The sequence below is a fragment of the Cherax quadricarinatus genome, chromosome 1 (assembly GCF_038502225.1).
Source record: "Cherax quadricarinatus isolate ZL_2023a chromosome 1, ASM3850222v1, whole genome shotgun sequence".
Taxonomy (NCBI): Eukaryota; Metazoa; Arthropoda; class Malacostraca; order Decapoda; family Parastacidae; genus Cherax; species Cherax quadricarinatus.
Window position 1 is genome coordinate 52,025,308 of NC_091292.1, and position 25,031 is coordinate 52,050,338.

General features: G+C 43.3%; 1 protein-coding gene across 1 annotated transcript in view; it reads right to left on the bottom strand.

Annotated features, from left to right (window-relative positions):
• The window catches only part of LOC128685465 (uncharacterized), a 175,796-nt gene that overhangs the window by 140,367 nt on the left and 10,398 nt on the right, over positions 1-25,031 (bottom strand). The gene's annotated exons all lie outside the window — the stretch shown is intronic.

A 25,031-nucleotide genomic window follows, 5' to 3' on the forward strand; every position in this document is an offset into this window, starting at 1 on the left:
ATAAAGTATTAAAAATTTGTGGGAAAGTTGACTACCTCATAGAAGTCAAGGGGAAACCTAAGCTTTATCATATCAACATCCTTAAGAAATATTACCGAAGAAATTCGGTTAACTGCCTTAATAACTTTGACTTAATTTTTCCACACGAACTTGATACGACAACTGAAGAATATAAGGTGTGCATAATTGACACCTCTAACTTAGACTATGATGAAGAACTACATGACTTGGTGACTTTTGACCACTCGGGCGCAACCAACATTAATATTAATGAATCTTTGGATGACCATAAGAGACGTGAACTACTTCAATGTGTGAGTAACTTTTCAGACGTCTTTACTGATATTCCAGGTGTTACCTCCACGGTAGTCCATAAGATTGACTTAGTGACGGACAATCCTATCAAACGGAAATTATACCCAGTTCCAGTTCACCTTAGGGATGCATTTGACCGAGAGGTAGACAAATTATTAAAACTAAAGATCATTGAACCTTCAGTATCTGCATATTGCTCACCAGTAGTCATGGTTAAGAAGGAGGATAATTCATATAGACTTGCTATTGACTTCAGAGGCCTTAATGCTATAACTCGGTGGGATGCTGAGCCTATGCCCTTAATTAGAGTCACCCGGTGGCCTGGTGGCTAAAGCTCCCGCTTCACACACGGAGGGCCCGGGTTCGATTCCCGGCGGGTGGAAACATTTGACACGTTTCCTTACACCTGTTGTCCTGTTCACCTAGCAGCAAATAGGTACCTGGGTGTTAGTCGACTGGTGTGGGTCGCATCCTGGGGGACAAGATTAAGGACCCCAATGGAAATAAGTTAGACAGTCCTCGATGACGCACTGACTTTCTTGGGTTATCCTGGGTGGCTAACCCTCCGGGGTTAAAAATCCGAACGAAATCTTATCTTATCTTATCTTAATAGATAGTGATCTACACAAATTTTATGACGCTTCCTTCTTTTCAGAGATTGATATTGTGCAGGCATATCATCAAGTAATGTTAGATCCTTCTTCTAAGCAGTACATCGCTTTTCCTACACACCAAGGACTGATGCAATATAGAACTATGCCCTTCGGTTTGGTAACTACCTGTGCTACCTACGTGAGACTGATGAGAAAGGTCTTGGGTAACATGCCAAATGTTTCAGTTTATTTTGATAGCATTTACGTAATGACATCCACGTGGGGCGAACATATCCAAACATTAACATCAGTTTTGCGTAGGTTACGCTCACATGGCCTCACTGCCAAGCCGAAGAAATGCTTCCTTGGGTATAACAGGATTAGATATCTTGGACTGATACTTTCTAATAACTCTCTGCAGCCTCTCCCCAGTAAGATCAAAGCTTTATTAGAATTTAAATTCCCCAAAACCAAGAAGCTCATGCGTAGCTTTCTTGGTTCTGTAAATTTTTATGGAAGGGTTATCCCGAACCTTACTGATCTTACAGGCATCTTATCCGACTTCCTTAAAAAGTCTGTGAAGGAACCTCTTGAACTTTCCGACGTAGCTCGGGAAAAGTTTAATGAGATTAAAAGCATCTTTTCGAAAGACCCTATACTTAAGATTCCAGATATTAATAAAACATTTTGTTTAAGAACTGATGCCTCCAATACTGGCTTAGGTGCGGTGTTACTACAATACCATAATGGTACTCCCTTCCCTGTGTGCTTCCTAAGCCGGAAACTCCTTCCCGCAGAAATGAGATACTCCACCATAGAAAAGGAATGTTTGGCCCTTGTGTGGGGAATCTCCAAACTTAAATTTTATTTGCTGGGAAAAGAATTCATTTTAGAAACGGACCACAAACCTTTGATATACCTAGAAACTTTTAAGGGAACCAACAGTCACCTCTTGAGGTGGACATTGGCACTCCAGGCTTTTAAGTTCCATATTGTGTATATCAATGGTTCAACCAATTATTTCTCTGACTGGTTAAGTCGTGACAGTCAGAAGAAGATTTCTTGCCTTACACGACTTCCACATGTTAGAACTTTTTCCTCGCCTATTCTTCTTATACTCCTTGACTATAAGTTTTGGTATGGTGGAGTGTGAGGGAAAAGTTCAATAGATAGGAGTAGCGAGGGTGTATATAGTAACAATAGTTTCATTGCTGGCTACTTGTTAAGGTAGGGCAAGTCTAGCTCCCACTATCCCTTCCCTTCCCTCTTCCCCTCCCCACAAAAGGTGACGTGTGGGGCTCTGGTCAAACAGTAAATCACTCGACTCACAGCTCCCAACACTACTGTAAGTACATGCCTGCCTTGTATTCTAGTGGATTTATTGGTTAAAAGCTTCACTTTTGACCAATAATAAACTTAGTCCTTTCAGTCTTGCTCTAAGTTGACTGTTGTAATAATTACCACGTCTTTTGTGTATTGTACTTATCATGGAGAGTGATTATTTAAGCAGTGGGTAACCTGTCTATCTTTCCAGCTTGGATGACAGAGTGGGTCACCTGTCAATCAACGAGAAGAACTAATGGAGAAGGACTAACGTCCTGAGACGTCCCCTTTTTGGATTTAATTACCTGTGCACCTGTATGAAATTGCAGGACGTAACCCCTCATCATTGCAGTGGTAAAGAACCTGCTTTCCTGTCATCAGGATATAATACTCACGGCTATACTGTGAAGAACTAGCCAGTGGGTCGTAACCAACACCTGCGACCCCCTCCCCTCATCATCAGCAACGGCTACGATTTCAACAACACAGTGTCACCAACACCAGACACCCCAATATATATATTAGCGTTGAGTTCAAATGTTTTTTTATTCATTTCATTTTTCATTTTTCTTTCAAATAGGATATACCTGTCATGTTTTATTGTTTTATGTTTGCTTTAATAAATAATAAAGTGTTTATCTTTGTGAATTATTATTTCGTTTTCTATTCATTAATTTTCCTGAGGAGGAGCCAGCCTTAGTAATACTTACTGAAGTTGTTACAGGGCTGAGTAAGCCTTCACATTGATTCCATTTCATCATTTTTTTGTTTGATTTACCGTTTATTGTTGAATTTCCTTATTGAATTGAGAGTAAAGACAATGCACTGTGCCATTAATTCAATTTAAAGTAAATTTGAGTAAATTTGATTTAAGTAAAGTACAATTTTTCTTAATTATCAGTGTTGCTTATCCAGTTCAGTATTTTTTTTACGTGAGTTTCCCTTGCTCTACAGTGTGACTTGTCAATTTTCATTCTCTTTATTATTCTTGCTTTTATGTCCTTGAGTAAGTTCCCTGAGAAGATGTCCCAGTCACTTTTGCTTGCTCACTTAATGTGTCATGCCAGTCAAATTAAACACGAATCAGTCGACAGTCCCAATATCCCCTTACTGACTGAAAGTCAATACCTAGCTCTTAGACAATGTGTTTGTTCTCACAGCTTGTATTTGAGATTTGTTAAAGTGCTGCGGAATGTGAAGTTCAGATTAAGTCACTATAGATGGTCAAAGAGACATTCGGGTGTGTGTTGGTAATCCTTTATTCAGGTACAACATAACGAGTGCTCCTAGCTGCAAAGAGACAAAACACACAAATTAGGATGCACAACCTGACGTTGTGAGTACACGTTGTACTTCCTAGCCCTGATATATCATTGACTGGCACAGTATTTATGGCATAATACGTGACTATTAAGTTAGGTATTAGGAAGGAAATGTGTTCCGTCGGCCTCAAGCTCTCTTTGTTTACACTCACGTTTCTCTGCCTCACCTACAGGCAGCACACTGGCGCCGCCAACCCGCTGAATTTGACTCACTCTGTGTCACCCCATCTCCATCCCACATACCCCCCAGTTTCCAGCGGGAAACTCATCACTCTGTGACATAATCCCGTAGGTACGCTGGCGGACGTTTGTCTCTGCGTGGTCTTGGAGGTGGCGACATGGGATTGTGTTGTGCGATGGTCTGGCTGGGTGCTGGCTCTTGTGCCTGTGGGAGTGCCTGGTCTGCATGCTCCATGGGAGGCTCTGGGGTTATCTCTGTGTTGTGCGACTGTGGGGGGTGTGGTCGCTACGTCACCACTGGGTGCCTGAGGCTGCTCACTGCTCTGTGCTGCACTACATGCTGGCGGGGGTAGGGTGTCGGGAGGTGGGGGAACAGGTTATAGTGGTGGCAAGGGCTGGTTGGCATTGGCCAGCCCCTGAATGTGGTGCAGGAACCGCCGATTGCACAAAGTAATCCATCCCGAGCCATCTACTTTGACCAAGTACTGGTCATACGGCTTCAATTCCACCACCACACCGGTCCTGTCCCATCTCGTGCTGTGATTCCCAGTTTGGTTTTGCAAAAGCACTCGATTGCTGGGCACTAAGGGGGGAAGCTGCCGGGTGTGGTGCTGTAGATCATCGACTTGTTTGGCGAATCTTAGCCGGAGGGCCTCTTCTTGCATATCCCATGTTTGATGCCACCCGGGGTGAATCAATGGGTTGGTGAATACCTGCGTACCTGGAGCAATGGGTAGCAGATCCCAAAGATTCTTGCCAAAGATGATTTGTGCTGGTGACATACTGGTCTGAGGGTCTGGCGTGTTTCGATACTGAAGGAAGCCAGCAGTCACCACCTCGACACTCCCGTTTGCATCCATGTGCGATGTCAGTAAGCGCTTCATTGATTTGACAGCTACCTCTGCTCGCCCGTTGGACTGCAGGTGGTGTGCCGATGAAAGGCGATGGCTCACTCCCCATCGTCGCAGAAGTGACTCGGCTTCTTTTGCGATGAACTCCGGGCCTCCATCTGTGTTCAGTTCTTCAGGAACACCGAATGTTGCAAAGTAATTGAGAAGGGCCATGATGAAGCCCTTGGCACCCAACTTGGATTCGACAATGTGTGGCCAGCCACTGAACCTGTCCACGATGACTAGGTACCCAGTGCCATGCACTACGCAAAAGTCAGCAGCAATGGCTTGGAAGGGGTTGCTTGGTACAAATGGTTGTACAGGTGGCATACGAGGCTGGGAGGGTGACATTCCCCAGCAGGCATGGCACCTGGAACGTGTGCTCTCGATGTCTCTGGTGATGCCTGGCCAAAAGACGACACCTACTGCCCTACTGTGCATGCGACTGCTGCCTTGGTGAGCTGCGTGAAGCGTCCATAGGACCTCATTCCGAAATCCCTGTGGTATCACGATCCTATGGTCCATCATGACGACTTAATCTGTGAGGGGAGGGGCTGGGTTTGATTGGTGTCATTGGGTATGGGAGTTATTTCTTGGGAAGCTTTAGGTAGTAGTCGTTTTGATAAGGATCTACCTCGCATGGGCCAGTAGGCCTTCTGCAGTGTTCCTCCATTCTTATGTTCTTATGGATAACCTGTCACTGTACTGACAGTATGGTTGCAGCTCCTCTGGTAAGGCATCCCAGGATGGTGGGAACCTGAACTCCACTAGTGGTGTGAGCAGCTGGAGGTCGTGGTCTGCGGAGGTGCACTCCTTGACTCTCTCTCATGTGACTGCACTGAGAGACTCCACTGATGATCTTGCTGCCGCCACAAGGAGTGCCTCCAGGTCATCGTGGGTGCCCGCCGGGACCCGGATAGGTGACAAAGCACAAATTTCACTGGCTGTGTCCTTTGGGTCTGTGGCTGATGGGTACTGCAATGTTGCATCTGCTGCTGGGATGGTCTTGCCGGGGACGTGCGCAATCAGGTACTGCCACATTAGAGTGCACTGTTTCAGTCGGAAGAGCCTCGGATTGGTGATGTCATCTAGTGCTTGATCCCCAAGCATTTTCACAAGCGGCTTGTGGTCCATCGTTATGATGAGATCCCGGCATCCCATGGTGAAGAAGTGGCTATCTTCCAGTGCCCATGCGACGGCCAAGGCCTCCCCCTCAATTGGAGCATACCACTTCTCAGTGTCCCTTAAGAAGCGAGACCCCGCTAGTGCTACCTTCCACCCATCTGCACAACACCCAGGAATAGTGTGGTCACAGCTGCAATGTTTCTGGCAGAGCCAGTAACCCACCCTCATTCTAGACCAGTCAGGGTTGAGGCACGTCAGCTTGCTGGGATCAAATATCTCGACCCCTGCTTTAATTGCGTTGATGATTGCCTATTTTGATCGAAGGAACGCCTCTTCCAGGGCTGAATCCCATCTGAAGCTGACCTTGGGGCTGAGGAGTGGCTTGAATGGTGCCATCATGTCCGTGGTCCTGCCATAGTGTGACACCTGGTTAATGAGGCCGAACCAAGCCTGTACATCCATGATATTGGCTGGTCTTGGGAACATCGCAATGGCATTCAGGTACTTAGGTAGAGGTCTCACTTCGGACCTGGTTATCTGAAACCCTGCAAACTCCACTTCTGTCATAGCAACCTGAAACTTCGCTGGACTGAGGACCACACCATTGTGGCCTATTACTTCCAGATAGTCGATCACTCGCCACCAATGTTCCTTCAAGTCCGTGTCCCATATGATGGTGTCGTCGACGCATTTGGTTTTTCTAGATACATCAGCTATGATGGCATCATACCATTGTGCGTAGGCATCCTGCGATGCGAGGAAGCCCATCGGCACATGACAGTAGTGAAACCTGCCTTGCTCTGTCATGACTGACAGTTTCATTCAGTGTCGGTGTATCAATGTCTGTCGTCCCGAAGACCTCCTTCTTGATGTCGTCATCTGCCAGACCAGTTAAGAGAACCAGTTTGACAATATCTTCAGTGTAGTCTGTGGCGATGGCGCCAGAGCAGGTGGCCACCGTACAGGTACCAGTTTTGGTCCACTGGCAGACATTGGCCAACCCGCGCAGTCTCGCCACATACTGCCTGACGTGCTCCCTTGGTTCCTGCTTCGTCTGAAACAGTGCTGCATGTCGCACACTTAGTGCCATGCTCACCACAGTGAGACGTTTCATGGCGTCTAAGACCGCTGCCTCAGGGCTGCTGGCTATTGTTGGCGTTTCCCAGAATAATGCAGCTTTTAACTCAGGCTCGCAGCAGGCCAGGAGCTGAGCGGTGATTTGATTGGGTGTTAGGTCGGTCCCATTTCGAAACATCTCCCACCGGCTGGTAAATGCAGCCCAATCATCTTCACCGATGCCTTGCTGTAGTGTTGGGTGGTTGATTTTGGGCGGCTTCTGTTGTGTGTACCTGGTGTCACGCATATTCTTCTGATGTAGCTGCATCAGTGCAATGCATGTTGGCATGTCCTCTGCCGTCTTCACCACTGGACACCCTGCCGCATCACAACCAGGTGTGCCTGGACAGGCTACCACACCAGCTCCTTAACCCGTGTAGTACGTAAGTTAATACCTAGGAGCATGGTCAAAGAGACATTCGGGTGTGTGCTGGTAATCCTTTATTCAGGTACAACATAATGAATGCTCCTAGCTGCAAAGAGACAAAACACGCAAATTAGGATGCACAACCTGATGTTGTGAGTACACGTTGTACCTCCTAGCCTTGATATATCATTGACTGGCACAGTATGGACGGCAGAATACGTGACTACTACTAACTTACGTATTAGGGAGGTAATATGTGTTCCGTCGGCCTCACGCTCTCTTTGTTTACATTCACGTTTCTCCGCCTCATGCTCTCTTTGTTTACACTCACGTTTCTCTGCCTCACCTACAGGCAGCGCACCGGCGCCGCCAACCCGCCGAATTTGACTCACTCTGTGTCACCCCATCTCCATCCCACAATAGATCCGTGAATTACTTATTAACGTAGCGAAGCGGTCAGGCATTAGTAACTCTGTCACTCCCATCTGTGTTCCACCTACACCTTCAGACATGCAGGATAGTGTTCCGTTGCCTCAAGTGTCCGAGGACACTCAGATTGCCTTGAGTGCTCAGCCTATCCCTGCAATGACTGCTAGTTCAAGTAGTTTCTCCACAGGGGATGCCTTGTCAGAGAACGATTACTTGAAACTAGTAGTGCCATCTCTTGTTGATGTCACATGCCGTCTGCAGAAAGACATCTCTGTTGCAGCTAGTGCTCTCACAAGAGTATCTGTTGTTGTTCCAAGTGTTCCAGATGGTGATAACGTCCTAGTTGACAGTAATCCCTGCAATGTACAAAGTTGTTTCTTGAGTAATCTTCACATTGTTAACGTTCGTACGTGTTGTCTCTTTATAGTTGATACATCATATCACTGTGTGCGACTCAGATTGAATATCAGTATTGTTGACCGTGTTCATTTCTTTTCCCCTGTGCTTGCAGTGAGAGATAGTAGATCCATTCTCCCTTGCTCATATTGCTCGTTATAGCGTTATTTTTTTCAACCGGGGAGAGTCATCCACTCCACTGAGTTTGTTCATTCCTCCAGTAAGAAAGAACCTATTCCTTGTGGTCTGGTGCGATTCGATTCCTGCTCCAGGAAGATCTTATTCTGACTGTGAAGCCACCAGCACCCATTAGTGACTTTGTAATGAGCCAAGAATTACTGTATAGAACAACCGAGTTGGGAACTCCAAGCAGAAGAGTTTACCAGTTAGTAATTCCACAGTCACTAGTGAACGCAGCTCTACAGCTAGTTCATGATGTACCAGGTGTTGCACACCCTGGTATGGATAGTTCTGTGAAACAAGCCAGAATGAAGTACTTTTGGCCACATATGGCAACTGGCGTTTCCGAGTATGTTAAGAAATGTAGTGTCTGTATGCAGCATAATGGAAATGCCAATGGTTCCTAATCCAATCCAGTTGTATCCAACTACTAGCGAACTGTGGGAAAGAGTTGCGCTTGATTTGTTAACCAATTTTAAATGTTCCCTCCAAGGTAACAAACATCTGTGTATTATGGTAGACCATTTCACCAGATATTGTGAGCTAGTTCCTATTGCAGATAAGACTACTGAGACAGTAGCTAAAGCATTTAAAGAACGCATTATCTGCAGGCATACCACTCCTAAGTCCCTAGTAACAGATAATGGAGGTGAATTCTGCAACGAGATACTTGACAATTTGTGTACCTTGTACAAGATCTCTAAGTCAACCATTGTTCCCCATCATCCTGCGAGTAATGGGTTGGCAGAACGAACAAATAAGAAAGTACTTGATGTTTTGAGAGCCACTATCAACCCCAATAGTGAAACTTGGGATGAAGTTATACCGGATGTTCAATGTGCTATAAATTATGCTTACAATGCTTCCATAGGTGACACTCTACAATATGCATTGTACGGTGTAGACAAGCATTTGCCTTATGAGTTGTTATATTCCACACCGAAACCCAATTATAACCTTGATGATTTCATAGCAACTCGTACCAGCATAGCTCAAAGTGTTTTTAGAAGAATCCGTGAAACACTTTATAAATCAACAGCAGAATTTACTAGGGTAACTAAGCAGTGCTAAGCCGACCAAAGTTAAAGTGGGTTCGAGGGTTATGCTGACTAACTTCAACAAAACATCCGCAATGCCTAAGCTCGATCAAAAGTTTGTTGGCCCTTATCGAGTAGTTGAACATATCAATGGCAATAAGTATAAGGTTAAAGAAGTTAGTACTGGTCAGTATAAGGAATCGCATTTAGATCATATGAAATTAGTATGCGATGTCGAGGATGATATTTCTACCCAGACTAATGTGTCAGTTGCTGACAATCCTCCTGACTCTGTACCCTCTATCTCTAATACTCAGATAATCAACCTGAATGTCGTTATTCTTTGCATACTCGACAAGTGATGAGAAACCTCCAAGTATCTTTTGTAGATACTTGTTCAGATCGCCCTCAGTCAAGGCATGTGTTAGCCATTGCAGAAGAATTCGATCCACCCAAAGATGATAACCATTCTGCATATGTAAATCTTACCCTCGCAGAGTTGGGTTTAAATGTACTTAGTCTGTACAATTAGATGTTCAGGATGAACGAAGTTGTCCACTGTGTGTTTGCTATTAGCTGATCAGTTTTTTTTTCAGAATATTTTTCTTGTGTGTTCACGTTCCCTCCAAATTCTGAGATTAGCAGTAATGATCTGTGAGTGCCAGATCTGCCTTTGCTGTTAATTACTTTCACCTTTGTAAATATATACTTATTCTTCCTCAGAATCTGTAGAGTGCATGAATACAGATCGATCGATCAATTCCATCCTTATTATACCATGATTTGTTCTTATAATTAGTAATGCATTACGTTAACACCCATTACGTTAACATCCATTACAATACCATCCATTAGTTCTAAGTCATATGTCTTTGTTATTGTATAGAATCAGCCCAGAGCCACCTGCCTGTTCACCCTATAGCATAGTACTGTATGTCGAGATGACATACGTAACATAACCGAGCTGTCAGCATAGTTGCTGATCCCCTACATGTGTTGTATAGCTTATCTGAGTATCATAGTATCCATATGTTTTACATACATGACCCCTTGCTAGGCTCAGTGACTAGCATGTGTGACGTCACGTGATGCCGCATGAGTGTGTGGGATGCGCTGTCCCACTCTCAGTTCCCGGTAGACTGAGGGACTGACCACCTCAAAACTTTAAGGGTGATGGACTGATTACATCGTCTCCAAGTCTCTTCTGCTTCTATCAACTTTGCTGTACTCGACTGAAGAAGCCTACTGTGTAGGCGAAACGTTTCGAAATAAAGATACCTAACTGTTGCATATGTGTCTTACCTAAACAGACCTACCAAGCAACAGGACAGGCAGGTTGGGTTCCCCCCATTTCACACTCTGCCAATATATTTGTTACCATCCAACAAGTGTGTTTAACTCCAATCACCACATCTCCACGAACCCTTCCCAAGAAAGACCTGTCTCCTGCCCAAGCAACTGCTCCTGTAACTTCTATAATCACTTCCACCGCCGACAACGTTGATCATGCTGCCTCAACCACCGTCTCCCACGACTCTCATCCTGTTGTTACACCACCATTACACCTCTCCACTGTTCCTGTCGACCCTCAGTCACCTGCTACCACCTTTGTAGATTCGCCCAATGAATCCAGTTCAGAAGAAGAGGAAGATATCGACGACTCCAGTACACTCTCATGGGAAAACCTTACCTTCTACACTTCTCCTTCAAATACTGACACCATGACCTGTGCTGAACTCTACAAAAGCATCGGTGCTGGAACAGTCAAGTATGTCTGTGAATCACCTCTTCACTTCACACTCACCCAAGTTCTTGAGTTCATCAAGCCTCTACGTTTCACCTTCAGTAACAAGACTAAACTATACCACCTATCTAGGAGCAATTCAAAAAGTTTGAAAATGGCTCTGCTGTAAACCTGCCTCCTCAGTTATTCCTATAACTCCCACCTGTGTGCTGAGCTCTGATGCGACCTAACCTGCTGCCAGCTACTCAAGATTCAAGACTTCAACTGCCACAAGTTCGATGCAACAGACCCTGCTATTCCTGTTCTCAAGTCTGTCCCCTGATCGCCTTAGCTCTGGCTCTATTTCTATGACTAAAAACACTCCTCTCCAGAGCTATGCTTCGTCTGTCCCGTCTTCCCCGCTCATCCCATTGGGATCTTACCTGCACTTGCTCTTTCGTTCGTTCTGTATCTTAGAAGTGATCAAGGTCCCAGGACCGAAACGTTTTCTAATAAATAAGTCTTAGTGTTTGCATACGTGTTTCTCTAAACCAACTTGTCGATGTTTATTACTAAGGTTTATACCAAAAGAAATGCTCCCTCAAGGCCTCTTGAGACTAGGAAATTTCTATACTCTTGTGTATGCAAAAAACAGTGTCAATCCTGGGTGAATAACGCAAAAGATACTGTCAAATCCATACTATCAAATTCATACTATCAAATTCATACTATTAAATTCATACTATCAAATTCATACTGTCAAATTTATACTGTCAAATTCATATCTGCAAAATGACTGTAGTTGGTATTCCCATAACTGAAGTCTAATAATTGAACTAAATGCACTTGGAAAATTCTAGAAAGATTAGTATCAAATTTGCACACGGAAATCGGTCCCTACGGTCCGGGTCTTTTTCAGATGGTGAACCGGCCTTGGCTCCCTGTTGCGGAAGTGTCTCGGCTAGAGGTACGAGTACCTACCTAATCGTGGTAGTGGACAATGTCATGAAGAGCGGAGGCAGCAAACACTACAGGATCCCTTAGGAGCCACACCCCCAGCTTTCGGCTGCAGTCCGAGTGCTGGGGACGCTCAACTTCATGTTAATGGTCGTTTAAGTTATGGCTTGTAATGAGGGGAGCCGTTTTTGATGGATCTGAATTGTTATTTTTGAGACGCTGATCTGGACGTTTCTGAGGGTGTTTGTTATAATTTTTTGGTGTCTTCCAGCAGTTCTTGGAGTGTGTATGAATCTTCGTAGTCGATGGTGAACTTGACAGTCCTGTCTTGTAGTCGCTCATGTAGGTCTTTGCTGTACATTGCAGCACTATACTGGGCAGTTGTGTAAATCTCTACACATGACTAGGTTACATAACTCAGACTGTTGAAAACGTCTTCTTCCTCGGATATTCCTGTTGTTTCAGCAGATTGGCAGAGTTAAGGTGAAGTTGGTGGCTGGTCGGAGGCAGTGGTAGTGGAGGTCGTAGGTGGCACTCCGTCATTTGTGGGAGTCTCGTCGTTGGCTGGAGTTGTTTCCGTGTGAGTACCGCGCTCTGGTGGAGGAATCACATCTGCAGGGGCTACGAGGCTGATGTTTTTTTACTTAATCTTGAGTATGTCCGATGAGGGTGGAGAACCGGGGGAGACGAATCTTGGTATGTTGTTGAGTCAGAAGAGTTCATTGATGGTGGAGTTGAAGGTTCCTGGTGAAGCCATGTTGTGCATATGGGCATACATCATACAGTAGTAGACTTTATTACTAACACCTTCTGGTAGTGGAGGGAGTATGTTGTTGGTGGAGGAAGAGGGCAGTATCTGCTGGAATTTTCATGATGGCAACATTTGCTGAAGACTTTGTGGTTATACACTTTTGGTTTACTTGATTTTTCTTGAGGATTTCTCTTCTCGGAGGGCACCTGGCAGCAAGAATGTGGTGGTCTCTCTTGCAGTGCAGGCATTTAGGTGGAGCTGTAGCGGAGCAGACCTTGAAGTGTCCTTCACAGGTCGAGCAGAATTTTTTTGTCTTCGACATGACAGTTCCTGGTGGTGTGCAAGTAAGAGTAGTAGTTCCAACATTGTGTGATGTGTTGATGTCTTTCGGCTTCGATGTGGCTTGGATTGGTATAGTAGTAGAAGATGGCCATACCATCAGCATGAGCTTGGACAGCCATGTTCAAGTCATTAAAGGCGATCTTCAGCATTGAAATAGCATTAGGAATTTTGGTGACGATATCCACAGTAGCCTAGGAATTCTGATCTTCTATTGAAGTCCTGAATTCCTCGATGGGTTGAATAGTAATCAGCTTGTCAAGAAGTTTGCCAGCAGTTGCCTGGCTGGGAAAGCTCTTGCTTCACACGCTGAGTGTCCGGGTTCGATTCCCGGCGGAGTGTAAACATTCGACGCGTTTCCCTACACCTGTTGTCCTGTTCACCTAGCAAGTAGGTACCTGGGTGTTAGTCGACTGGTGTGGGTTGCATCCTGGGGGACAAGATTGAGGACCCCGATGGAAATAAGACAGTCTTCGATGACGTACTGGCTTTCCTGGGTTACCCTGGGTGGCTAACCCTCCGTGGTTAAAAAACAGAACAAAATTTTATCTTATCTGACCCCAGTGGATATAAGCATATGTGTAGATAATCTACACATATGCTGCTGTGTACGATCATTTGTAACTTTATTTATGTGTATCTGTACCTGAATAAACTTTATAGTGAGGTTGCCAGTTCCTCACAGTTGGGAAGAACAAACTTTCAAACGACAGCAGTTCCCAGTCATCACTATGAACAAGATAGATTGGAGTATGGAACAGTCAAGATTGTTAACTCCAAAAAACTGGGAAAATGAATACTCTAATGCCAGCTGTTTCCAGTCATTAAAACAAGACCGGTATATTATGAATGGGTGAGCAAATTACTTATAGCAGATGTGGGACTAAGACATCTAACACAGTCAGGAGAATTATTGCAACTACTGCAAGGCATCTTATACACACTTCCCAGCGTCCTTAAATATTACCTATATATCAAATCTCTTTATTGCATTGAGTAAAATCGCTAAGCTCTCGTTGTATGAGAGCACTAACAAGGTCTTTCTTGGTGGTGTTACCATAGGTTCAGTCGTGGGTCTTCCTAGCTGCTTTCAAGACTTTTTCAACAATCTCCCATCATAACTTTGTTACATCTAAGTACTCAGGGCTGCAAATACACAGGGTTCTCAGGAATATTATAAGGAGCACACTTTCTTAACATTCTCTTCATAGTTAGAATAACTGTTTATATATGCAGACATTGGTCGACTTCCTCTATACTGAGATTAAAATTTCCTTCGTCTCTGCTTATCAGGAAGTCAAGAAATGGAGCCTATTATCTGCTTCTTCTTCAACAGTGAACTTAATTGAAGGGACCATTTAGCCGAACTAAGTAGAATATTGTTTTAATAATCTGTTCTTGAAAAGAAATTGCGTATACAGTTTGCTTAATACAGGAGAAATTGGATTTCCCTTCACCATTCCTTGTTTTATGAGCACAGAACCTTCCCTTATATGCGAATTTGCAGTCTGCTATACACAGATTAACTAGTTCGATGATACTGTCATATATTTGGGGCATGGCATAGGAAAGTTGTTAAGTGGTTCCTCCAGGTAGGTTCATAAATCAGCATATTCAAACTATGAAGTTATCTGTGAGATCCATACTACATTTTTTATACGAGAGTCCAAAAAATTACCAAGCAAAGCAAGTGGATTAACACTTTAATCATTTTGATTAATTATATGCTGCAGAACCGAGAGATACATAGGTCATACTGAGTAACCTGTTTTCTGGGTTTCATTTAATCCATACATGTATGACATGTGTGATCTTTGAAGAACTGATTATTGGTGTCACTTGAATACAGTGATGCCTCTCATATCCGAACTATATGGGTCGAGACCGGTTCGGAAACACGGAGTTTCCGGATACGTGAGGAAGAAAAAAAATGCGTATCCGTACCGTCATGTTGCCATCTGCGACGGCGTTGTAGGTTTAAAAAACGAGTCCAACGTCGTCTAACGGTGGGACCAGACACTCTGGCCTCGAATTAACAGCTTCCTGGATTTCACGGACGGTGGGACCAAACACTCTGGTCTCGAATAACAGCTTCCCGGATTTCACGGACGGTGGGACCAAACACTCTGGCCTCGAATAACAGCTTCCCGGATTTCACGGACGGTGGGACCAAACACTCTGGCCTCGAATAACAGCCTCCCGGATTTCACGGACGGTGGGACCAGACACTCTGGCCTCAAATAAGTCTCCCGGATTTCACAGACCACAGGACCATAAATGGGCTGTGGACAGTGGATACTCCATATACTCCAAAAGTGTTTCAACACCTGCCCTTGCTGCTCAAGTTTTCGGTCTTGGAGGCAGTGTGTCGTCGTCGTCGTCTTCACTTTCGGAACGTTGTGGGTGCAATACTGATTCTGCAATCTCTGCATTCGTCAGAGACTGCACACCAGGGTCGTCTTCGTCACACTCTAGCCAGTCCTGCACGTCGTCTTCTGTAGTTTTTCTCCCCGGCCTTGAGTAACTGGCGATGGAAATCTTTCTCCTCGAATCCATCGAAATCAATAACTGGATCGATCCCGTGAAGGAGCCGATTCCAGCTATTGTCGAGCGTTGCTGGCGGGACATTACTCCAGGTCCGGGCAAGGTTATGAATGATGGCGCGCAGGTTGTACTTTTTAAGGTTGTTCAGGTTCAAGGCTCCCACATCTCGGCCTTTATCGTCAATTACCACCATCACATCCTCCAAGAATTTTCGGCGATGTAGCTTTTTAAAGGCCACAATCACACCCTGATCCATGGGCTGGATGAATGATGTGGTATTCAGTGGCAAGAACATAACTCTGATACGGCCATTATGAGCAACCAGTTCATACATGTGAGAATGTGCAGGAGCATTGTCAAGGAGCAAGACTGCCTTAACACGGTCTCGGCATGCTTTCAGGGTCTCTGTCTAGTAGTGGGTGATCTCAGGCACTGCAGAGTTGAAAAACCAATCCTTGAAAATTCTTGCTGTGAACCAAGCCTTCACGGAGTGGTCGTAATGCACTGGCAGGGCATCCATACAACCCTGCAACACCTAGGCTGTTTTGCCTTACCATCCAAACAGCTGTTCGGATGTTTCCGTAATAATTTTAGAATTTTGCTCTTTCCCAGGGCCTGTTCGGATATTGGCGAGGGTCGGATAATGGTAGGCCCTTCCAAATGTGGTCTTCACGGTCACTCAGCTTCAGGAATAATTTAGCTATAAACAATTTTTCACCCAAGTATCACAGTCAAGTTATGTTACTAAAGCAGCTCTATAAGTGATGTCTTACTACATAGTTTGTTGGTAAATGAGAAGTACAGTAATTATGTCTAGGTCCAAAAAAAAAAAAAAAGAGAGAGAGGATAGCCCAAATTCCGTTTAACATCTTTATTATGCACCCCATACCCATCCTGTGGGCGGTAGTCAAAGGATTACAGAGGTATATAATGGGTCCAGGGACTGGCCCACAAAGTTTTGATAGCGTAACAAGTTACAGTGGTAATGTATTATTTGCATTAATTAATTAATTAAAGATTCGCTGGTATTCTCCTGGCCCGGGCCTTTTCCAAGTGGTGGCCCGGCCTTGGCTCCCTGTCTAGGGAGTGTCTAAGACCTAAGACTCCCATGGGAGGAGGTACAAGTACCCCATCATCCTTGGGACCAACTGTCCCCAGGCCTAGCCACATTCCCCTCCCTCACGGGGCTCGTAGGGAGAAGCTAGGCCTCTCTGGTCTGCCATCCCCACCCCAAGGGGGTTATTGGGAATGACAGGCTTGTGAGCTGCAAGCTCGGGCTCAGGCACCTATCCTACCCTAGAAGGGCTGGGCATGGTGTCGATCATTTTATTTACATGTTCAACACTTACTGGTCCTTTATCCCACTCTGAGAAAATTTTGGTTCAGATATGTTTATGAAAGTGGTGTCTTTCCCTTAGTTGTATTTCTTTATTTCCCTCACTTTTATCGTAGGGGTTCTTAAATGGAGATATCGCGGGTTGAAGGTAGACACACTTGTTGGATGGTAACATATATTGTCAGACTGAGTTGATGAGGAATGGAGCCCAGCCTTGCCGTGTACTAGTCTGGATGGTCTGCCGCCGAGTGAGAGGGAGGCAGAGGTACGAGCCTACACATGCGCATCCCGTGACGTCACACAATGTCACAGGCCTACAAGGGATCTCCTATCTAAAGCACATGGATGATACTAATATGCTATGCTATATAACACAGGGATCAGCAACTATGCTGACAGTTCGGTCATGTTACGTATGTCGTCTCGACATACACTACTATCTACAGGCTGAACAGGAAGGCGGTTCTGGCCGATTCTATACAATAACAAATTCATATATAACTTAGAACTAATGGATGGTATCATAATGGACGTTACAACATGAGTTTTACGTAATGGGTGTTAACATAATCACTTTTAACGTAATGCATTACAAACTATAAGAACAAATCATTATACAATATGGATTGAATTGATCGATCGATCTGTATTCATGCACTCTACAGATTCTGAGGAAGAATAAATATATATATATACAAGGTGAAATTAACAGCAAAGGCATCTGGTGCGCACTCAGATAATTACTGTCAAATTCTCAGAATACGGAGGGAACGTGAATACGAGGAAAAAAAAAATTTTCTGAAAAACTAATCAGTTAATAGCAGACAGCTGACAATTTACTTCATCTCGGACATCTAGTTTTATATATATTATATTATCACACCGGCCGATTCCCACCAAGGCAGGGTGGCCCGAAAAAGAAAAACTTTCACCATCATTCACTCCATCACTGTCTTGCCAGAAGGGTGCTTTACACTACAGTTTTTAAACTGCAACATTAACACCCCTCCTTCAGAGTGCAGGCACTGTACTTCCCATCTCCAGGACTCAAGTCCGGCCTGCCGGTTTCCCTGAATCCCTTCATAAATGTTACTTTGCTCACACTCCAACAGCACGTCAAGTATTAAAAACCATTTGTCTCCATTCACTCCTATCAAACACGCTCACGCATGCCTGCTGGAAGTCCAAGCCCCTCGCACACAAAACCTCCTTTACCCCCTCCCTCCAACCCTTCCTAGGCCGACCCCTACCCCGCCTTCCTTCCACTACAGACTGATACACTCTTGAAGTCATTCTGTTTCGCTCCATTCTCTCTACATGTCCGAACCACCTCAACAACCCTTCCTCAGCCCTCTGGACAACAGTTTTGGTAATCCCGCACCTCCTCCTAACTTCCAAACTACGAATTCTCTGCATTATATTCACACCACACATTGCCCTCAGACATGACATCTCCACTGCCTCCAGCCTTCTCCTCGCTGCAACATTCATCACCCACGCTTCACACCCATATAAGAGCGTTGGTAAAACTATACTCTCATACATTCCCCTCTTTGCCTCCAAGGACAAAGTTCTTTGTCTCCACAGACTCCTAAGTGCACCACTCACTCTTTTTCCCTCATCAATTCTATGATTCACCTCATCTTTCATAGACCCATCCGCTGACACGTCCACTCCCAAATATCTGAATACGTTCACCTCCTCCATACTCTCTCCCTCCAATCTGATATTCAATCTTTCATCACCTAATCTTTTTGTTATCCTCATAACCTTACTCTTTCCTGTATTCACCTTTAATTTTCTTCTTTTGCACACCCTACCAAATTCATCCACCAATCTCTGCAACTTCTCTTCAGAATCTCCCAAGAGCACAGTGTCATCAGCAAAGAGCAGCTGTGACAACTCCCACTTTGTGTGTGATTCTTTATCTTTTAACTCCACGCCTCTTGCCAAGACCCTCGCATTTACTTCTCTTACAACCCCATCTATAAATATATTAAACAACCACGGTGACATCACACATCCTTGTCTAAGGCCTACTTTTACTGGGAAAAAATTTCCCTCTTTCCTACATACTCTAACTTGAGCCTCACTATCCTCGTAAAAACTCTTCACTGCTTTCAGTAACCTACCTCCTACACCATACACTTGCAACATCTGCCACATTGCCCCCCTATCCACCCTGTCATACGCCTTTTCCAAATCCATAAATGCCACAAAGACCTCTTTAGCCTTATCTAAATACTGTTCACTTATATGTTTCACTGTAAACACCTGGTCCACACACCCCCTACCTTTCCTAAAGCCTCCTTGTTCATCTGCTATCCTATTCTCCGTCTTACTCTTAATTCTTTCAATAATAACTCTACCATACACTTTACCAGGTACACTCAACAGACTTATCCCCCTATAATTTTTGCACTCTCTTTTATCCCCTTTGCCTTTATACAAAGGAACTATGCATGCTCTCTGCCAATCCCTAGGTACCTTACCCTCTTCCATACATTTATTAAATAATTGCACCAACCACTCCAAAACTATATCCCCACCTGCTTTTAACATTTCTATCTTTATCCCATCAATCCCGGCTGCCTTACCCCCTTTCATTTTACCTACTGCCTCACGAACTTCCCCCACACTCACAACTGGCTCTTCCTCACTCCTACAAGATGTTATTCCTCCTTGCCCTATACACGAAATCACAGCTTCCCTATCTTCATCAACATTTAACAATTCCTCAAAATATTCCTTCCATCTTCCCAATACCTCTAACTCTCCATTTAATAACTCTCCTCTCCTATTTTTAACTGACAAATCCATTTGTTCTCTAGGCTTTCTTAACTTGTTAATCTCACTCCAAAACTTTTTCTTATTTTCAACAAAATTTGTTGATAACATCTCACCCACTCTCTCATTTGCTCTCTTTTTACATTGCTTCACCACTCTCTTAACTTCTCTCTTTTTCTCCATATACTCTTCCCTCCTTGCATCACTTCTACTTTGTAAAAACTTCTCATATGCTAACTTTTTCTCCCTTACTACTCTCTTTACATCATCATTCCACCAATCGCTCCTCTTCCCTCCTGCACCCACTTTCCTGTAACCACAAACTTCTGCTGAACACTCTAACACTACATTTTTAAACCTACCCCATACCTCTTCGACCCCATTGCCTATGCTCTCATTAGCCCATCTATCCTCCAATAGCTGTTTATATCTTACCCTAACTGCCTCCTCTTTTAGTTTATAAACCTTCACCTCTCTCTTCCCTGATGCTTCTATTCTCCTTGTATCCCATCTACCTTTTACTCTCAGTGTAGCTACAACTAGAAAGTGATCTGATATATCTGTGGCCCCTCTATAAACATGTACATCCTGAAGTCTACTCAACAGTCTTTTATCTACCAATACATAATCCAACAAACTACTGTCATTTCGCCCTACATCATATCGTGTATACTTATTTATCCTCTTTTTCTTAAAATATGTATTACCTATAACTAAACCCCTTTCTATACAAAGTTCAATCAAAGGGCTCCCATTATCATTTACACCTGGCACCCCAAACTTACCTACCACACCCTCTCTAAAAGTTTCTCCTACTTTAGCATTCAAGTCCCCTACCACAATTACTCTCTCACTTGGTTCAAAGGCTCCTATACATTCACTTAACATCTCCCAAAATCTCTCTCTCTCCTCTGCATTCCTCTCTTCTCCAGGTGCATACACGCTTATATACATTTAAACCCAATTCTGCGAGGGTGAGGTTTACATATGCAGAATGGTTATCATCTCTGGGAGGATCGAATTCCTCTGCAATGGCTAACACATGCCTTGACTGAGGGAGATCTAAACGAGTATCTACAAAAGATACTTGTGGGTTTCTCATTACTTGTCGAGTACGCAAGGAGTAACGACATTCAGGTTGGTTATCTGACTGAGTATCTGAGGTAGAGGGTACAGAGTCAAGAGGATTTTCAGCATCTGTCACATTACCTGGGTAGCAATATCATCAACATCGCATACTAATTTCATATGATCTAAATGCGATTCTTTGTACTTGCCCGTACTAATTTCTCTAACCTTATACTTATTACCAGAGATATGTTCTACAACTCGATAAGGTCCGACAAACTTTTGATCGAGCTTAGGCATTTCAGATGTTTTGTTGAAATTTGTCAGCATTACTCTTGAACCTACTTTGACTTTTGACGGCTTAGCACAGCTATTAGTTACTCTAGTAAATTCTGCTGTTGATTTGTGAAGTGTTTCATGGATTCTTCCAAAAACACTCCGAGCCATGCTGGTACGGGTTGCAATTAGGTTTCGGAATGGAATATAACAACTCATAGGGTAAACGCTTGTCTACACCATACAATGCATAATGTGGAGTATCACCTATGGAAGCATTGTAAGCAGAATTTATGGCACATTGAACATCTGGTATAACTTCATCCCAAGTTTCACTATTGGGGTTGATAGTGGCTCTCAGGACATCAAGTACTTTCTTATTGGTTCTTTCGGCTAACCCATTGCTGGCAGGATGATGAGGAACAATGGTGGATTTAGAGATCTTGTATAAAGTACACAAATTTTCAAGAATCTCATTACAGAATTCACCTCCATTATCTGTTACTAAGGACTTTGGTTTAGCTACTGTCTCTGCCGTCTTATCTGCAATAGGAACTAACTCACAATATCTGGTGAAATGGTCTACCATAACACACAGATGTTTGTTGCCTTGGAGGGAACATTTAAAATTGGTTAACAAATCAAGGGCAACTCTTTCCCATGGTTCGCTAGTGGTTGGGTACACTTGGATTGGATTAGGACCATTGCCATTTCCTTTATGGTGCATACAGACACTACATTTCTTAACATACTCGGAAATGTCAGTTGCCATACGTGGCCAAAAGTATTTCATTCTGGCTTGTTTCACAGAACGATCCATACCAGGGTGTGCAACACCTGGTGCATCATGAACTAGCTGTAGAGCTACGTTCACTAGTGACTGTGGAATTACTAACTGGTAAACTCTTCTGCTTGGAGTACCCAACTCGGCTGTTCGATACAGTAATTCTTGGCTCATTACAAAGTCACTAATGGGTGCTGGTGGCTTCACAGTAAGAATAAGATCTTCCTGGAGCAGGAATCGAATCACACCAGACCACATGGGATCTGTTCTTTGGGCAGTTTTGACATCCTCGACAGTAAATGGAGGATCTGCAGTAACTACACTAACGTGTCGCGATAAAGCATCTGCGACTACATTCGACTTGCCAGGTAAATGTTCAAAAGTGGGATTGAACTCTTGGATAGTCAAGGTCCATCTGGCTAACCTTCCAGTAGGCTGTTTGTTCTGGAATAAAGGTATCAGTTCTTTCTTACTGGAGGAATGAACAAACTCGGTGGAGTGGATGACTCCCCCCGGTTGAAAAAATTAACGCTATAACACGCAATATGAGCAAGGGAGAACGAATCTACTATCTCAAACTGCAAGCAAAGGGAAAGGAAATGAATACGGTCAACAATGCTGATATTCAATCTGAGTCGCACACAGTGACACGAGGTATCAGCTATAAAGAAACTACACTTACAAACGTTAACAACGTGAAAGTTATTCGAGAAATAACTTCTTACAATGCACTGATTACTGTCAACTAGGATGGGATCACCATCTGAAACACAAGGAACAACAACAGACACTCTAGTGAGAACACTAGCTGTAACAGAGACGTCTTTCTGCAGACAGCATGTCACATCAACAAGAGATGGCATTACTAGTTTCAAGTAATCGTTTTCTGACAAGGCATCCCCTGTGGAGAAACTACTACTCGAACTAGCAGTCATTGCAGGGATAGGCTGTGCACTCAAGGCAGTCTGAGTGTCCCCGGACACTTGAGGCAACGGAACACTATCCTGCAAGTCTGAAGGTGTAGGTGGAACACAGATGGGAGTGACAGAATTACTAGTGCCTGACCGCTCGGCTACGTTAATAAGTAATTCACGGATCTATAGGAACTTAATCTGAACTTCACATTTCGCAGCACTTTAACAAATCTCAGATACAAGCTGTGAGAACAAACACATTGCTCAAGGGCTAGGTATTGTCTTTCAGTCAGTAAGGAAATGTTGGTACTGTGGACTGATTCATATTGACTTTGACTGGCATGATACACTAAGTGAACGTTCAAAAGTGACTGGGACATCTTCTCAGTGAAATTACTGAAGGGCATAAGTCAAAAAAAAAAAAATAGAGAGAATGACACAGTAAGCTTAAATGGAAGAAAATGCTTAACTATTCTGGATAAGTAATTAAAAATTGACAGGTCACACAGTAAGCAAAGAACTCACACAAGAAAAATATGCAACTTAACAAACAACACTTTGAAAATCAAGAGAACTTTTTGTACTTTACTCAAATCTAATTTGCTCAACTTTTACTTTAAATTGAATAAATGGCACAGTGAGTTGTCTTTACTTTCAATGCAACAAGGAAATACACAATAAAATGATAAAATGGACTCAATAAAACTTGTGCAAAAATAAAACAGAGGCACAATTCACTGAAATAAAATAAAATGACACAGACAGAATAAAATATTATGCACAGAACAGAGCATAAGAAACTGCACTGAAATAAACTGTAGCAATATTGCAAAATAATTGCTAATAAAAAAAAACACTGCTTAGAATCTCTGCAAGAAAAACTTTAGTGGCAACACAATATTTGAAAAAGAATTATTGCAAAATGAGTCAATGTGCAATAATAAAAATTATTACACACACAAGAAAAGAAATATATCAAGAAATGAACACTTTAACTCTTAACTGCAACTTAAACAACACTTAACAAGCAAAAGAACAATTTACTCTAAAAGAAGAACTTAAAAATTGCACTAAGAGTGAATTTGTTCAATGAAACAAGAAAAATAATAGGTGCTAAAACACATAACAAAAAGTTTGAACACTTACAGTGATGCAGAACACAACACATCAACAAACACAATACTAGAATTTTCTTGCAATGAAACTTGATGTGTGAAAAATTTTGTAAAAATGATTTCTTGCTTGCACAAAATAATGGCACTATTGTCTGTGGAAATAAGACAAATTAGACACTGGCTAAATGAAAGAATATGAACACAAGAATGTTCAACACACAGGGAACAAAACAAAAATACACAAAAGCTGGGAAGAAAAAAAAATTATAACAGACAACACTGAGTTGTGATGCAGAATATGAGGTGAAAAATTTACTGAAATACTTCACTGGAATACTGAGAACACAAGGTGATTCTGAAGTGTAAACACAAGTTCTATACTGCTCATATGTTGCACACACAACAAAGGAAAAACACTAAGTACTTACTTCAAGTGTATAAAAAGACACACAACACAACAGACATAAGATAATGCACGAAAATTAACACTGAATTAAGGAGATTAAAAGAAATTAATGCAATCAGTACATGATAAACACTGAGTCTGATCAAGAGTCACTGAATGTCACTAAGAGAAAAATCACTGGAAACACAAAAGAAATGTCTCAACACTCGCAAATGTCTCAATGAAAAAAAATATTATCGCTGTAACGACTTGGTGAAGAATGAGGTTGATGGTAGTGGAGAGTAGAGGATTGTTTATGTGGTCTTGCTGCTGTCCTCTGCACACGTGATCGTAGAATTGCGCTTACATCGATGATAGACTTCACACAGGAGGCTTTTAACGGTGGCACAAAACACACTCTAGCTCTTGACTCCCTATGTGGTCCTTAAAATATGGTGCTACAACCCTTAGTAGCTTACCAAAACACTGAAGAAGTTAGGTGAATGGGTAATGGCTGAGTGTAGTTGGGTTTGTGGGTTAACAGGGCTAAGACCGGCAATGGTGCGACACACGTGGTCGTGGGTGGCTGGGTTTATGGGTTGAACGGCGTAAGCCTCACTGAGAACAGCCACACTGCCGCGAAGATAATTCTAAGCCGACTGGCTTAAAAACAAACCCAAGAATTACCACACCACCACAGGGTTGAAAAAGAGCACTCAGAATGGCTTGGAGCTTGAATCACAAGCGATGAAGACTACTCACGTGGCTTGCTTGAGTAC